Here is a 17,359-nt window from a genome sequence, read left to right as displayed (position 1 = left end):
TAAGTTTGTTTTCTATTTTTGTAAATAACTTCATTTGTACCAGTTTTTTTTAGATTTCACATATAAGTGATATCATATGATATTTGTCTTTCTCTGACTTAGTATGATAATCTCTAGATCCATCCATGTTGCTGCAAACGGCATTATTTCATTCTTTTGTATGGCTGAGTAGTATTCCATTACATATATATGTGTATATATATATGTGTGTATATATATATATATATATATATATATATATATATATATATATATATATATATACACACACACACACACACACACACCATACATACCATACATATATATATATGTGTGTGTGTGTGTGTGTGTATGTATATATATATATACCACATCTTCTTTATCCATTCATCTGTCCATGGACATTTAGGTTGCTTCCATGTCTTGGCTATTGTACATAGTGCTGTAATGAACATCAGGGTACATGTATCTTTGCAAATTAGAGTTTTCTCTGGTTATATGAAGGCATATTTTAAATCCCCAGTGAGAATGAACAGCTTGAATGAAACTTGTGCTGAGTGACTGTCTACTTCATTGCCAAGTCCTTCTTTCACATGGCTCACAGTCATGTTTCAGAGACCGCTCCCATTTCTCACCGGTGGCCTCAAACTTTTTGTAAGGCAGAAGAATGAAAAACTGAATAAGAGCATTCATTCATTCATTTTTGATCTCGTACACAAATGAAGACTCTAGCACAAAAACATGACAAGTCATAACCAATTTTTTTAGTTCTGCAATTAAAAAAATTTTTCTTTTCTACAGTAAACACTGTGCTATCTGGGCAGGTAGAAGGGCAGAAGTTTGTAAAACCTTCCAATTAACTGGGGATTAAAATTCCCTGGGTATGTTTGCAAAGAACTAGGATGATCTTCAGAGGGCTTTGGAGACTGGGGCAAGTCACAGGAGATAACTGAGTCTTCTGGTACTGACATACCTTTCCTCAGGTGGAATCGGGTTAAAATGAACTTCAAAGCTTCCTCAGATCAAGAGAAACCAGAGCTTAAATGTCAGGATCAGAAGGAGATAAAATTGTGATTAAAATAAAAGAAGTCATCACAAGACAGGAAAAGTCACAAAGGTCAGAATTCAGTTATTTGTTTGCAAATGATTATTATGCTTCTCCTTGCTGTGCCAGAGGATGGGGATTCAACAAGAAAACAGACACTTCTGCACATTTCAACAATCCACAAAAGAGCCATGACATGCACGTACTAGGCGAGAGGTGAACAGTCTGTAATTAAGCACTAAAAAGCCTAGGGGCTCACGGAGGGCTTCACAGGCATGAGCACCCAAATCTTATTTTTTAAATATTCATATCATTAAAAAAATGTACATATGCATATATGTAGATGGATATATACACTCCTCCTGATACTGTGAATTACAAAATCCTCAGATAAATTTGACTTCAGATTGGTTATTCAGAAGTCACTCTTGGTTCTCCTCATGTTCCTTGGATCATATATGAGCAGCTCCTCTTAAAAATATCGTGTATCCACTTTCCTGTCCAGTGTTTACAAGCACTGCAGGTTCCAAGTTCTAGGAGAGAAAACCAAGCTAAAGGGAACTGTGAAGTTCACGGCCACGACATTATAAGATGATAACAAGTTACCCACCTTTGTAACTGGGATTGGAGATAGAACGTTATGCAGGTGGCTTCTTCCAGCTGCATCAGGAGACAGTTTCTTTTTTCCTGTAGGTACAGAACCAGTCCACTGGTGGATTTCAAAGATGCCAAGTATATTTTCCCAACAAGAAATTCAACTATAAATTCCCCCAAACCGATTGAGGTGTGAATGACTAAATTCTAAAAAGCACATCCAGGTCATAAACACCAAGATAACAGAGATGGGTTTTTTTTTGCTTGAAAATGTACCACCAGCCCCCTGAACAGTGCCTGATACAATGTGGAAGTGCAACACATGGGTAGGTAGGTGGGTGGGTGGATACACGGATAAATGGACGGGTAGGTGGGTGGAAGGAAGGAAGCAAGGAAATCCTGAGTAGGAAGTCCTATCTCCAGTCCCAGTTATACCCTGAGTCCTTGTAGAAGTTCTGTTCAGCTCCCTAAAAAACAGTAGCTGGAAGTTATAACACAACCCTACAGTATATTCTTTGGAGTTTGTGGTAAATATCTATTTAACAGTATTAAAATAGATATAGTTCTCTTTCCATAGCCTGGTTCATCTCCTCTCAGCTAATCCTCTTATTATCTTCATAAAGTCCCAGGTCAAGGAACCCCTGTTGCTTTGTTATAAATTGATGTATAAATTGAACAAGCTCTACCTGGCTATTGAAGTAAAGATAACTATACCCAAAATGTGGGGCAAAACAGTTAAGTGTTTTGTAAGTATTTTGTCGCCAGCAGGCTTATTTCTGTCAGATGTGCTCCATCTCACATCTGCTTTTCCTAGTCCAGGGCCATCTCTGCTGTTATTTGTACCTGCAGTCACTGCCCTGTCTATAGTGAGTGCTAAATCATGACTCAAGGAAAGGACCCTAAGAGCAATAGAGTGTTTCAAATGCAACTTGATTGATCTTTATCCTCGGGTTGTGCTTTCTGGCCTAATGATAGGGAACTTCTTTCTTTTCCTACTGAGTGGCAACTGAATTCTTTTTTGCAACATACAGAGGTGTATCTATTGATTTACTGCAACTGCCTAGATGCACTGAAGATTTCTTCATTTAGCTGCTTCCTTTTGACCTTTGGGTGAGACATTAGGGGTAAGGCAAGCATTCCTCTTCATCACATTCTCATCCTCTGAAAGGATGAGGCCCGCCCCCAAGCCCAGCATTAACTCACTCAATAAACCTTTAAAGCCCACAACCTCGCGGAGGCACTGTTCTATGTCCAGACAATGATCTCCCCAAAAGAGCTCATGGCCTAAGACACAGAACAGAGAGGTACGTGATAATTACTTTCATTCAAAAAACTTCTGTTGAAGAAATACTTGCCAAGGCTCAAGTATGAGCATGGGAAAGTGGCTACTGTATGCCCCTGACCATAAAAGCCTTTCTCAGACCTCTTTCAAAGCCATGTTTCCAACTTCATGAGTTAAAACACAACGGTGGGGCTTCCCTGGTGGCGCAGTGGTTGAGAGTCCGCCTGCCGATGCAGGGGACACGGGTTCGTGCCCCGATCCCGGAAGATCCCACATGCCGCGGAGCGGCTGGGCCCGCGAGCCATGGCCGCGGAGCCTGTGTGTCCGGAGCCTGTGCTCCGCAACGGGAGAGGCCACAGCAGTGAGAGGCCCGCGTACCGCAAAAAAAAAAAAAAAAAAAAAAACACAACGGTGAACAATCCCATGGGAGATTTCACAAGTCTTTCCTTAACCAGTCAGAACCTCACACCTAGAGTCCCTTCTGTCTTGGTTATCTATTGCTGTGTAACAAGCCACTCCAAACTTGGCTTAAACCAGCAACGATTTATTTTTTCCACATGAATCTGTGAGTTCACTGGGCTCAGCTGGTGGTTCTTCTGGCCTTGGCTAGAGTCACTCACTTGGCTGTATTCAGTGGGCATCTGAGCTGGCTGGGTCACGAAGCCTTCACTCACATCTGGTGCCTAAGTGGGCTCTCAACGTGGTTACCTTGGGCCTCCTCACAGCATGGGGGTCTCAGGATAGTCAGACCTCTCAAATGGCAGCTGGCTTCCCAGAAGAAGGACCTTAAAGCTGCCATTCCTTTTAAGGCCTGGGCTCAGAAGTCCTAGGATGTCATATCCTTGACATTCCATTGGGCAAAGCAAGTCACAGTTCAGATACCAGGGGAGGGGAAATAGATGCCACCCTTGCTGGGTGGAGCAGCATGTGTGTACAGGGAGGAGAGGAATTGATGGTGCCCATCTTTGGAGACTGTTTACCCCACTTCCTCATAGGAAATAAATTCCCCCTTTTGCCTAAGGTTGTCAAGTTACATCATTAACAGTGAATTTCAGTACTGTGTGACAGGTGACATCAGACAGGTAAAAATTGGTTATCATGTTGTCAGGAAAGAGGAAATAATCAACACTGATTTCGGAAGGATGCATCTGGAAATTCTTCACAAAGGTGGAAACATTTGTGGTAATCCTCAAACCCTTGAGCTTTAGCAGAGGTGTTTAGGGTCCTAAAGGTTTCATACAGTGCACATTTCTTAGGGAAGAATACACTGTGACTGGCTAAAAGGTTTCTATTAGTCAGGTAGGTTAACTACTGCAACAAACAACTCCCAGATGTCAGGAGTCTCACATTAATTTAAAGGTTCATTTCTCATGCATGTCACAGTTCAATGCAGCCCATCAGGCAGGCTCTCCTCCATGCAGTTATTCTAGGACCGAGATTCCTTCCACCTAATGGTTCTAACATCCCTGGGGGTCTTGAGGGCCTCCACTACATGCTCTACGTTAGGTCATCCCTCAGGGAAAGAGAAAGTATGGGAAATAACAAGGAAACTCTTGATGGGCCAGGCCTGGAGACAGCTTAACAAACACTTCATCTAACCATAAGGAATCTGAGAAATGTTGTCAAGTTTGTGCCCTACAAAGAAAGGAAAACAGTTTGGAGATCAACTAGTCAGGCTCTGGCACAAACTCTTACTAACCCATCCCTATGTTTCTGAAATGTAAATACCCTCTGTTATTGAAACAATGCTTAATTTGCATTTAATGCCTGTTAGCAGCCATTTGAGAAGAATTGGATACACGATATAACTCTGAAGAAATATTTAAGTGGGGTCCTGTGAAGAGCTTTAGAGTCTCTAAGCTCTGAAAGATATGACAGAAACGCCATCCACAGCCAACCCCCTTTCCCGATGTCAACCTAAATAAAAACAATACTGAGCCCAAAAGAATAAATGTAAGGAAGTCCAACAAGTTTCTGCTTTTTCCATGATTACAAGTTTGCTATTTTTTCAAAACATCTAATCCCCCCCACCGAATGCTGTGTGTGTGTGTGTGTGTGTGTGTGTTAAAAGTATCCTAAGCCCAGGCATTGTCTGCCTATCAGATCGTCAAATTTAGCCCAGTAACTAAAGAATGAATGCCAGAAGATAAGGACAGGAACACAGAAAACACTGGCAAATGCACAAATTCCCATAGTCCCCTCCAATCCCTGCCCCACCAGGGACACTCCTCAATTCTACTTTCAAGCCAACTGCACCCATCTTGTAAATAACTTAATATTCCTGAAGAGGTAGTGTTCTGCAGTTCTGCATTGACAAACCACAGAACTTCTGGGGTCCTGGGTAGTTTAGAAGAAGAGATTATTTGAGCAGAAAACTTGGGTTTGTATTTGCCTGTTCATTTTTGTTTACTTTTTTAGTTTGAGTCCTAAAGGAGTCTAACCAGAAGGTTTCTCCACCTAGCCTATTCGGATACTTCAGATATTTGAGGCTGAGATCTCCATACTTTTCTATATTTGTAACCAGTTCACAGAGAAGACAGTGTATATTTTTCCAAGAAGGTGGAAATTAAGGTTAGTCAGTATAGGATGGCTATGCTGCAGTAATAAATCTCTCAAAGGCTGAGCACAACATACATTTACTTCTTACTTACGTGAAGTCCAATGCCAGTTGGCCAGGGCTCACCTCCATCTGGTGACTCAGGGACCCAAGCTGCCTCCATCTGGTGATGCTACCAGCATAATATGTGAACTCCTGGGTCGCCATGCTTGGGAAAGAGAGGGATGTGTCACTTATGGGCCAATCCTTCACTTCCCTGGCCCATAAGTAACACATGCCATTTCCACACACAGTTCCTTCACTAGAAGTTGTCAGATGACCCCCAGTTCCCAAAAGGCTCAGAAATATAGGGGAGCACACTGTAAATCTGATGACTAACCATCTTCGCCATATAAGAGAAATAAAATTATTTTTAGAAGATTAAAGAGGCAACATTCACATATCATGAATGCAATTAGGAATCAGGAGCATGTGTGTAAATGGGTGACTGAAGAGTCAGGAAGATATCCAGAGCTCCATGAAGACCTTGAGGCTCTGGAAAGTCATTGATTAATCTGGAGATTAATAGGCACTGGGGCTTCCGGTCACTGGCAGTGTGTCAATTTTTCCTTCGCCTGGGAAAGAAGGGATGCCTAAACTGACACTTTTGTCAATAAGGCAAGGTGCTGCCAGACTCTTGCTTCAACCCCAGATATAATTTAGACACGCTGCAGAAAGGGAAGAGAATTGCAGATACAAGTATAAAATTCCTGAGATAGAGCTTCCTCTTCCAAAATTGTAACTTGCTATCTTAATGATATTATGAGATGAAACCTTCCAATAAGAAGAGTAAATCATAAGCAGAAAACACCAGCTCTCATCATTTCTGCCCCAGATGAAATAAAGTCACTCTGTCATACCAGCAAAGCTTGGCTACAGGTATGCCTCTGTTTGCCCTGTCCACCATCTTGGGATGAGCACGCCAAGTTCCAACATTTGAAAGATAAAGAAAATCTCACCGATATGGGGCTAAAAATCCCAGTGTGGTTAATGTGTGATTATTACTTGATACGGTCATGGAAAAAAGAAATGAAAGAAAAACTCTTCTTGTGTTTGTTTGCCTACTACCTCTTTGTGTTTTGATATGTCCATCCCAACACTTTCAAAAACCAATGAGATAATGAGGACTAGTAAGAAGTTGCCCCTAACCTGGTAAGATCAGAATTACACCAGCCTCAACTTAGAGAGGCAGGTCTAGAAGGTGATTGTAAACTATTCCATCGTGTTATATTCTTTCTAAAGAAACGCTCTTTTCTTTTAAGGTGAGATGATACTGGTCTACCTGTAGACTAGAAACATGTGTATAATAGAAGCAAAATATGGTAGGGTTTATCCAGGAGAGAGAAGGCAGCATTGAATCTGACAAATACAAACGCTCTCACTCTTAGAGATAAATACTAGGGAGAGAGTTGAGTGGTTTAACAGAGTCACTGTGACCTGGATGGAGTAGCCTTGACCATCCACCAGCCTTGATCCTAATTCCTTGTCATACACCCAGTCTTCTCATTTTTAAGCCAACTCCCCAGATGTCTGGACACCAGGACAGAAAGCATCAGGATGGCTGGCACAAATACTCCAGCCCGGCATCCAGGTAGAGCTTGCATTTGTGTTCTGTGTTACCCTTCAGTCTCTTAGGTGATTGGCTAGCTTGAGTCAATTCCCAAGAGCCCAACACTCTGACGACATTGATAAAATAGACTTTCTGTCTTTGAAAACCCAGAACATGGTGAGCCCCTGCATTGCCTAAACTGTCAGCCCATCACCTCACCTCATCTCTCTCCTGTCTTTAGCTGCACCTGTGAAGACTTCTCCCTGGATTGCACCCACAGGGATTCTGTACAACGAAGTCACTCACCTTTGTTGTAGCTCATGATTTAACAGGAATGGACAAAAAGGAGCTCAATTCTTTAAATTGCGAAGTAGTAATTATATGGCCCTTTGTTTGTTAAATTTATCCAGCTACAGACATGCTTAATAGCATTTGCCTTATATTTGCCCCTTGCGGCCATGGGAAAAGTTTTAGGACACTGCCAGTGACGCATACTGGATTTCCAAGACAAAGCTTCCACAGAAGACCATCATTATTTGTATTCATATCAAATCTCAGTGATTAGAAGTCAGATGGGTGAACCAGACCTTCTATTTTGTTCTCTTGAATGCAGGTCATGAGAAGTCACTACGGGAATGTATTATGATTCTCAGAAAAATAAGGATTTTGTTCATTTTTATTTGCCTGCCAGCAAAAATAATAGCAATTGCAGCTCAGATTCTGCAGACCATGTGACCTGGAATTCATGCCTTTTACTTGGCTGGCTACTGATGGCCATTTATAGACCCATAATTCTATGTGCCACCTTCCCATAAAATTCACTCCCAGTTTGTAAGCCCAAGGCCAATGACATGCAAACCAGGTTTCTGGAGACACACTAGACAGAGTGGTCTCAGAGAAATGATGACACTCAAGTCTAGGGTAATAACCTGTTTCCTTACTCTCCCTTGGACCTTGGATTTCCAGCTTAGCAAGGCTAAAGCCAACCCTCAAACAAAAGAACTCATCCCCTTCCATAATATGCCCGCGGGCAGAAGGCAACTCAAATGGCAGGTAGTCTTTGGAATTCGTGTGGTCCTACATCAGCTTCTGACCAAGGTCAATGCCTCCATGAGAAGTGGTCTTGGCTGCATGGGCTGGCCTGAAAAGTGTGGGTAAGTAGGCTGTCTCCCTGCTCTCTATGTTCATTGCCCCAGCTTGATGGAACCCATGGCCTCAAGAAAGTGCAGGCCCTGCAGTTGGTGGGCTGCCCAAAGCTAAAGCATAGTTTTCAAATCCAGGTCTGCCTTGTATTTCTAGGGCCAGTTTCAGAGAGGTAGTTTGGAAGCGGTTTTGAAAAGAAGCACCGACGAGGAGGTGATTGGGAGCCCTTTGTTGTACCCACTCAAAGCCTGGGGTTCTCGCCTCCCTCCTCCCTCCTTTCATCCTTCAAGGTCTCTCAACCTCTGGGTGAACGTCGGTTACTTCTTCCTCTGCCCGTGTGCCAGCTGAGTTCTCCAGGAAGCAAGCACCGAGATGTAGTTAGGAATGCGAAAGATATATTAGAGAGAAACGCCTGATGGAAAAAACGGAGGAAGAGGAATCGGGCAGAAGAAGATGCCAGACTATGATGCTGACCTGACAATTTCCCCATCAACACAACTGGGAGGTCCAGAGCAAAAACCACCCTCAGAGGGGCTTGCATTGGGAAGAAATGGCTAGGGACTTCATAGCCTTGCCTTGTTTAGGCCTCGGCCAGGGACTACCTTGGAAGAGCATGACCCTGGCGCCAAAGCGAAGGCAGTTAGCCAAACACATACTCAGTGGCCAGCCAGCTCAGCAAACAGCTTTTTCTTGAAGCTGGAAGAAGCAGTGGGCCAAACACATACTCAGCAGCCAGCTAGCTCAGCAAACAGCTTTTTCCTGAAGCTGGAAGACAGACCTGGACATAACATCTCTGCGTCTGCCAGAGCCAGCCACCTCTCCACTGGGAAACAGCCCCACACCAGCACCACACAACTCTAGCAAGGCAAGGAATTGAGACCCTTTGCTTTCTTGGTCACAGGGATGAGCACACGCCCCTCGGAGGGATGATCAGGATCAGTTTTTGGACATCAGGCAGAGGGCGGCAAGGGGCTCTCTCTTTCTCTGCAGTGGTGAACTCTAAGGATCATGACAGCTTGTTGCTTCGGCGGGGGGGGGGCATCTTATCACCATGTGGATAAGCCTGTCTGAGGATCAGGCAGATACACACAGTCAAGAGATGGAACAAGAGACAGGGAGATGGAGACACACTGATGGTGAGGGAGACCCCTGTCTGAGCCACTTCGAATCCTCTTGGCCTCTGCCCTTATTCCACTGCTGCTGAGATCAATTTCATGCAGGCTTCGACCGGGCTCGTGCAGACATGACCTGACGGTATGTGCCACCCTAGGACTTCCCTGTGGCCACAGAGTAAGGTACGCAGTCGGTCAAGCCAAAAAAGGACTGAGTATCTGCCAGAAGGTCAAACCAGGGATTGGCAAAGTGTGGCCCGCGGGCCAAATCCAGCCCCCTGTCCTCACGGCCCTCCACCCCGGCTGTGCTGTGTGGCCCGTAGATGTGGCTGGAGCAGGCTGGCACCTGAGAACCCGGAGAGCAGCCAGGACAACACACTCCACCCCTACTCCCCGTTCTGCACCCAGGATCTGAGTCCAGGCCCAGTGGCCGCTGCTCAGGACACACACTGGCCTCCAGCTCCACACCAGGGCCTCTGCTGTGGGCACCTGCTGGGCGCTGAGAGCCCGGGCCCTTCATCCAGGCGTCCAGGTTTAGATGACTTGGCACTTCAGGAGGAGAGAAGAGTGTGCTGGCACCTGGCGTTCCTTAGGCACAGAGGGAAACTGAGCAGGGCAACGTGGGCCCCTCCTCGCAGCCCCCACTGCTTCAGCCAGCGCCAGGCCCCAGCCCGAGGGCGGGCCACCAGGTCTCTGGAAGGCTCCAGCCGCTGACAACTGGAAACCGACTTGCCCACCAGCCAAGACCAGCCACGTGGGCAAATGGGACAGCATGTGGCAGCACTCTCTCTCTCGTTCCATCAGAACTTGCAGACGAGGCTCTGCTTTGCCTCTTGACCTGCAAAATCAGGAATATTTACTATCCCTCTACAGAGAAAGCCTGAGACCACTTGTACAAGTTTCCATAACACATTTTCCCCAAGAGATTAATCATGACAGCGAGGAGGGGGTTGGACAAGGGGGCAGCCTTGGGCGTCTACACCGTTAAATCAGAGGTTCTTAATGCGCATTCACCAGACAGGTGCAAACCTGATTATGTATACACTGGAGTACACACGCTTCTGAAAGTTGCATTCATTTCTCACTTTTCCTGTCATTGGCACACCAGCCTTGGTTATAGTGGGTATTTGAAAGCCACCTGCTGGGCACAAATGGCCTCCACTAACTGGAAATGAACTGGGCGGTGACAGCTGGCATTTGACCGCATTGCCTGGCTGGGCCACACCGCACGTGACAGCTGGCAAAGGATGTGGAGTGTACTGAAAGGTATTCTCTGCCACAATCAAACTTCTCACTCACGGCAGAGCGGGGTTTCTCAGCCTCTTTGTGGTGGAGGCCGTCCTGTCCATTGCAGCGTGGTTCTCAGCTTTCCCAGCCTCTACTCATGTAGTGGGTTGAACTGTGTCCCCCTCAAAATATATGTCCAAGTCCTAACCCCCAGGACTTGTAACTGGGACCTTATTTGGAAATAGTGCCTTTGCAGATGTAGTTAAGCTAAGGGTCTCGAGAGATGAGATCATCCTGGCTTTAGGGTGGGCCTTAAATCCAATAACAGGTGTCCTTACAAGAGAAAGGAAAGGGAGATTTGAGGAACGGGGGAAGAGGGGAAGGCCCCGTGAAGCTGGATGCAGAGATTGGAGTGATGCGGCTGCAAGGACTGCCGGCAGCCCCCGGAAGTGAGGACAGAGGCCTGAATTGAATTCTCCCTCAGAGTCTCCAGAAGGGACCGACTCTGCAGACATCTTCTGTACTCCTGGCCTCCAGAAGTGTGAGAGAAGAAATTTTCCTTATTTTAAGCCACCTGGTTTGTGGGAGTTTGATACAACAGCATCAGGAACCTAATACACCCCATTAGATGCCAGTAGCACTGTCCTCCAGTTGTGACTATAAAAACACCTCCTGAAAGCAGCCACATAGCACAAGGAGATAAGCTCGGTGCTTTGTGACCACCTAGAGGGGTAGGATAGGGAGGGTGGGAGGGAGACACAGAGGGAAGGGATATGGAGACATGAGTATGCATATGGCTGATTCGCTTTGTTGCGCAACAGAAACTAACACGGTATTGTGAACCAATTATACTCCAATAAAGATCTATTAAAAACATATATATATATATACCTCCGGACATTGCCAGATGTTCCATGAGGAACAAAACCGACCCTGGTGGAGACCCACTGTGTTAGCATTACACTTTTGAAAATCGAAAGGGAAGGGATCTTCCAGTCTAAAAGGAAGGAATTCCTGAGTCCATAAATGCTATCCAGCCATCATACAAACTGAACCCAGGTTGAGAACACTGACATGCCAGGCAAACATGGACGGCAACTGGATCGAGGGAGTGGAAATGCAGAATAACCAGCACCTTGATTTTTTGTTGCTTAGACATTCTCTCTGAACCACCACTGGACACGAGCAGGAACACTTTTTAACCCATTTTGATCACGAAACATTAAGAGATCTTGCGACGTCAGTGGTGAAATCCAGCATCCACCACACCCAGGGAGGCCCTCCCCTCACAAAAACTTGTCTCCAGGAGAAAGGGCAACAGTTCCCAGAGGGCTGCTTTGCCTCCTGACTCATGGCCTCTTCCACTACCAGCTAAAGAGACATGCCGACTTCAGGTCTATTTCTGAGAATAAACTCAAGCCAATTCCAAAAGCAGGGTGACAGTATCAGTGCTGGTTAGAAGTGTGGGCTCGAGAATCTGGCTGCCTGGTGTCAGAGGTGGACTCTGCCGTGCGCTAGTTAAGTGAGCTGCCCAGAGCCCCCTATCCTCATCTGTGCAGTGGGGGCGGCCCTGGGGGACTCAGCTCTGAGCAAGTCTTCAAAAACGTAATGATCTGAAAAAGTGCTCAGCTGGGAGCTTGACTGGTCAAGTGTTCAGGAAATATTTGCTATTATTACCTAGAATGAAGCACATTCCTGAATTAGCCAACCAGTTTGGTGAGAAGATAAAAGTTATTGGTGCTTGGAAGGCCCTACCAGAGACTTAGAGCTGCAAAACCTTAGGATTCCAAGTGGCAAAAAAAAAAAAAAAGAAAAAAAGAGTGTGTTTGGGCAGAGAATTTTCAATTATCTGTATGACAGATTATCCACAAATAGTTCAGGTAATCAAAAGCAGCAGTTAATCCAGAAATACCTAGATCGTAATCAGCAGCCACCATCACCAGCAGATTTCCCTCCTGGCAACAGCTAACCTACCTGCATGCAAGGTCAGGGGCTCTGTGATGAGAAGCCCCAGACGATAAGTGATAGACCTCAGAGACACACCAACCCTGAACTTGATTTGATCACAGTTAACCCACAAAGCTGACTCCCAAAACTAACTGAAAATAGACTCTCAAACATCACAATTATGTTGGATCCCCCAAAGGAAATATAAAAATACATAATTTGGGGGGACTTCCCTGGTGGTCCAGTGGTTAAGACTCTGCGCTCCCAAAGCAGGGGGCCCGGGTTCGATCCCTGCTCAGGGCACTAGATCCCGCATGCATGCTGCAACTAAGAGTCTGCATGCCGCAACTAAAAAAAAAAAAAAAAAAAAAGATCCCGCATGCCGCAACTGAAGATCCCGCATGCCACAACAAAAGATCCCATGTGCCGCAGCTAAGACCTGGCGCGGCCAAATAAATACATAAATAATTTTTACAAAATACGTAATTTTTAAAACTTGACTGTGTGGGTATATTAGTCTACTCTTGCTGTTGTAACAAATTACTACAAACTTAGAGCAACACAAATGTATTATAGTTCTAGAGGGCAGAATCCACATGGGTCTCATAGGCATTCCTTGTCTTTTCCAGCCTCTAAGAGTTGCCCACATTCCTTGACTCCTGGCCCTGCATAACTCCACGCTGTTTCCATCATCCCATCGCCCTCTCTGACTTTGACATTCCCACCTCCCTCTCATATGAACCTTTACAAGCCCACTCAGACAATTCAGGATCATCTCTGCATCTCAAGATCCTTAACTGAATCACACCTGCAAAGTCTCTTTTGCCAAATAGGGTAAAATATTCATCAGTCCTAGGGATTAGGATGTGGACATCTTTGGGGGGCAATTTTTGTATCTACCACAAGGCAGAAATTCTGATGAAATATACATCTAATGCAAGATGACTATAATCATGCTAGATTGTAACAGAACTCTCCAGTTCTGTCATTTTTAAGAGTGTGATTCAAATCATTCTTCAAATCATTCTTCTTATATGTGACGGCACTGAAGGGATTGAATGCAACAGAGGTCAAGTCACGGTCAAGGGCCGCCAGGAAAATACACGTGAAGTCCACACGGAGAGCTCAGAATAGGGGAGTCACCTCACCTCTCACAAAGCAAAGAGTAAAGAGATTCTCAGGGGCCAGTTAGGGAAAGAACAGAGACAAGCTGGCAGTCTGGACAGGTTACGGGCATCCTAGACATGCCGCTGACAGATAAGATACCGCAGCCACTGTCCCTTTGGGGTGAGAGCTCTGAGATGTGTGTTCTGCACTTTCTCCCACGTCTCCAGTCGCCCACAGAGGCGACTTGCTGGATAACACACCTTTTGTCGGCTGCCTCTCCCCCCGCCTCACTGCTTCCTGCTCCTGTATGCTGTTTCCCGGCATCGCCTTCCAAATGACTTGCCCCTGAATCCTCATCTCGGGGTCCACTGTTGGGAGAATCCAGACTGAGCCCCCTCTGTCCTGGCATCAGCCTCCCTTCACAGGAGTGCAGAGACAATAAGACACTTTCCCTGGTTCCTGTCATTACTGAGTGCTTGGCAGTGAGGGCAGGATCACCAGGCTGCAGAAGACACCCACCAGCCAGGTGGACCAGTGTCAACTGGATAAAGCAGGGGGGCAAAAGAAGACCTGAAATTTCTCGAGACCCAAGACATAAAAATGTAGCCCTTATCTCAAATATCCCTATTTTCAAAGGGCAAAGATTAGACTGTTCTCCCCCTTTACCGAATGTCCCACCTAACCTCAGGTGTCAGCTTCCATCCTCTCAGGACGTCTCCTCTGTTGAAGTTATTCAAACCTGATCTTGATTCACAAACACACACACTTTCTGAGTCATACAAATACACATTGCACTAGGTTATGAGGCTCTGGGATGAGATAAAGGGGAAAAAGATATATTCCCAGTCAGTCATGTTCTGGTAAATGTTCTCCAAAGGAGCCAAAAAAAAAAAAAAAAAAAGCTGCTGTAGTACCTGCTGTTCTCCATAGTGTAATATTCCCACCATGGCTGATTTCAAGCTAGGAATCTGACATCAACCTCCTGGCAGAACTCCTACAAATGTAAGCATCGGTCTTGTGAGCTATAGAAGCTGGCTCACACCACATTGGCTAGAACTAGTACGTGGCCACACCTAACTACAAAGGATGCTGGGAAATGTAGTGTAGCTGTGTGCGCAGGAAGAAGAGAGAACACTGATTTGGTGAGCATCCGCTGTCTGTACCACAGTCACATTTTTGAGCTTTCATGTGTCAGGTACTGTACTCAACCAGTTTACATGGAAAGATGAATTAACATCTTTTACAGATGAGAACTGAAACTTTCAGACACTGACTTTTGTCTTACTGGTGAGCCTTAAGTAGGAATGGCTTCTTCCCGGTACAGAAGGGAAGAGCAGACATCCACCAACACAGTCTGCATCAGCGGCTGTGAAGTAGGGTACAAGCAGTTTGTTAATAATATGACGTACTCACATATGCACAGTATCTCTTCTTCATAAAAAATATAAATTAGTATACTTATTCCTCCAATATCATTCCCCAACATTTTGCCTCAGCCTATCTGAATCCCCAAGAAAGGAGTCAGGGTGCAAACAGTGTCCTCAGGTTTGCCCACAAACTCAGAATCTCCCTGCATGAGCGTTTGTGCTGGTGAATTTAAGCCATGTGGAATGTCAAGGCTGTAAACCACTTTTGGAGCCACTTCTCTAAAGATTACGATGCTCCTTCCATCTACAGCTATATTTTTATTCCCTTTCAGACATGGCTATGAGATGTGCCTTTGGACAATTTTTCTACTAAGTAAACAAAATCACTTCAAGTTTTTACATTTAAAAGAGAGAGAGAATCTATTAACCAAATGCAGAAATACTGAAATTTAATATCATTTCTATTCTCTCTCAACACTGAATACCAAAAGAACCTTCCAGTCAGTAGGGCATTTTTCCCTTTGATGTGACATGTTCAGTAAAGCCATGGGCATGGATTTCCTGAGCCATTGGTCTCTGCAGCATTTAGAACTTGCCACGCTTCTTTGTAGGTTCAGCTGGATCAATGATACACCAGGGCACAGAGTCTTCAGACTCCACTTTCAGATTCATTCTTTGTAAGTTCAGTATCTCTCAACCCAGCAGCCCTTCTCAGGCCGTGAAACACCAAGCCAATTACCATTTTCTTTTGACACAGAATGTTTTATGTGACATTTTACACAATGACAGATGGGTCTCTTCCGGGGAAACACTCCGTGTCCTCAGAAAACTCTGCCAGGGTTATTTACTTGATTTATTCTAAAAGTTTACAACTACAGAATGGATTTTCAGCACTTATGTATTCTTCAAAAATATGTAATGGTTATCATCTATATACAAGAACTAGAACTGACACTGAAGAAAGATCTTGGAGACATCACTCCTTTACCTTGAGAAACTCACAGATTTGACCAAGAAGGCCAATCTCAGTTTTCAGAATTCCCACTTTCAGAATCAATACTCTATGGATCTTAGTTCTGGACTGAAAAACCAAACAAAATTGCAAGTAATTGCATCTGCTTCTAGAAACTGTGCTTTGGAACTTAAAATTAAGCTACTACAGAAAGCGAGGCCTGCTCTTTTTTTTTTTTTTTTTGCGGTACGTGGGCCTCTCACTGTTGTGGCCTCTCCCGTTGCGGAGCACAGGCTCCGAACGTGCAGGCTCAGCGGCCATGGCTCACGGGCCCAGCCGCTCCGTGGCATGTGGGATCTTCCCGGACCGGGACACGAACCCGTGTCCCCTGCATCGGCAGTCGGACCCTCAACCACTGCACCACCAGGGAAGCCCCTAGGGAGGCAGATTCTTAACCACTGCGCCACCAGGGAAACCCGAGGCCTGCTCTTGTTAATTCTTAAGAGTCCAACTTGAATGTCAAAGTGCAGACTCGAAACCGTCATGAGCTCACATGGTCCCATCCATCTTGGAAACAGCATGTGCTTTGCAGCTCCACTCTCTAGGTCCAGTAATTGCAGAAACAAAACCCAAATCAGATGATGTGATTTCACCCAACAACAGCCCTTTCTCGGAGTCTGTAATCACTGTTTATACCTTCCCATGTCAGTCTGTGCAAGTCCCCCTCTCTGCTTTTCTTCTCTCATTGGCAACTGGTGCTGTGAACGTTTGGTTGAAACAAACATTCTTTCCTGGGACATGAATGTCTGTCCCCTCACTCTAGGGGGCCAGTGCACAGCCCCGAATTATGTATGGCTTGGTGCAATTTTCAGATTGGGAATGGCAATGCTTTGGAGGGGGAAGCTCTGAAAGGGACTGAGGGTGAGGCTAGATTCTTTCACCCCTCTGTGCCACACTGAGGTGTCCCTTCCCCTTGAGAAGCCCTGACTAAGGACACCTATTTTGGAGCTCACGTTACAATATGACTTCTAAGGCCTTTGAAGTCCCAGCTGCAGGAGCAAAAGCACTGTAGTGATTAGGGGGCTGGCCCTCTCTGGGAAGTAGATGGCTACACAGCTGAATATGAAATGCAATTAAAAAGGAGCACCTACCTGGGCTGAAATCGAAGCAAAGAATGTGACTTTAGCTCCAAGTAGAAGGGGGCTCCTATAATCGCGCAACAATGTTCATCTCTACCAAGTGCTTGATTCATAAACCCCCCAAAACTTTAAAAAACAAAAAGGAAACAAAACAAAACACCCTCCAACTTGAGAGCACAACAAAGGAATGCAGGAATTCTTTTTTTTTATCTTTATTGGAGTATAATTGCTTTATAATGGTGTGTTAGTTTCTGCTTTACAACAAAGTGAATCAGTTATACATACATATATGTTTGCATATCTCTTCCCTCTTGCAT

The 17,359-nt window shown here is 45.1% G+C and overlaps 1 long non-coding RNA gene across 2 annotated transcripts in view; it reads right to left on the bottom strand.

Annotated features, from left to right (window-relative positions):
* Nucleotides 1-761: 761 nt before the first annotated feature.
* The window catches only part of LOC308609700, a 67,096-nt gene continuing 50,498 nt past the window's right edge, over nt 762-17,359 (bottom strand). For both annotated transcript variants that reach the window (XR_014014330.1, XR_014014331.1), the window contains exons 3-5: nt 5,555-5,668; nt 1,638-1,714; nt 762-1,560 (exon numbers count right to left, since the gene is read on the bottom strand). This is a non-coding gene — a long non-coding RNA (uncharacterized lncRNA). The remainder of the gene's footprint in view (nt 1,561-1,637; nt 1,715-5,554; nt 5,669-17,359) is intronic.

This window comes from Mesoplodon bidens (genome assembly GCF_964165515.1).
Source record: "Mesoplodon bidens genome assembly, chromosome: Y".
Taxonomy (NCBI): Eukaryota; Metazoa; Chordata; class Mammalia; order Artiodactyla; family Ziphiidae; genus Mesoplodon; species Mesoplodon bidens.
Note: the sequence above shows the minus strand (reverse complement) of the source record. Positions and strands in the feature narration are given on the sequence as shown.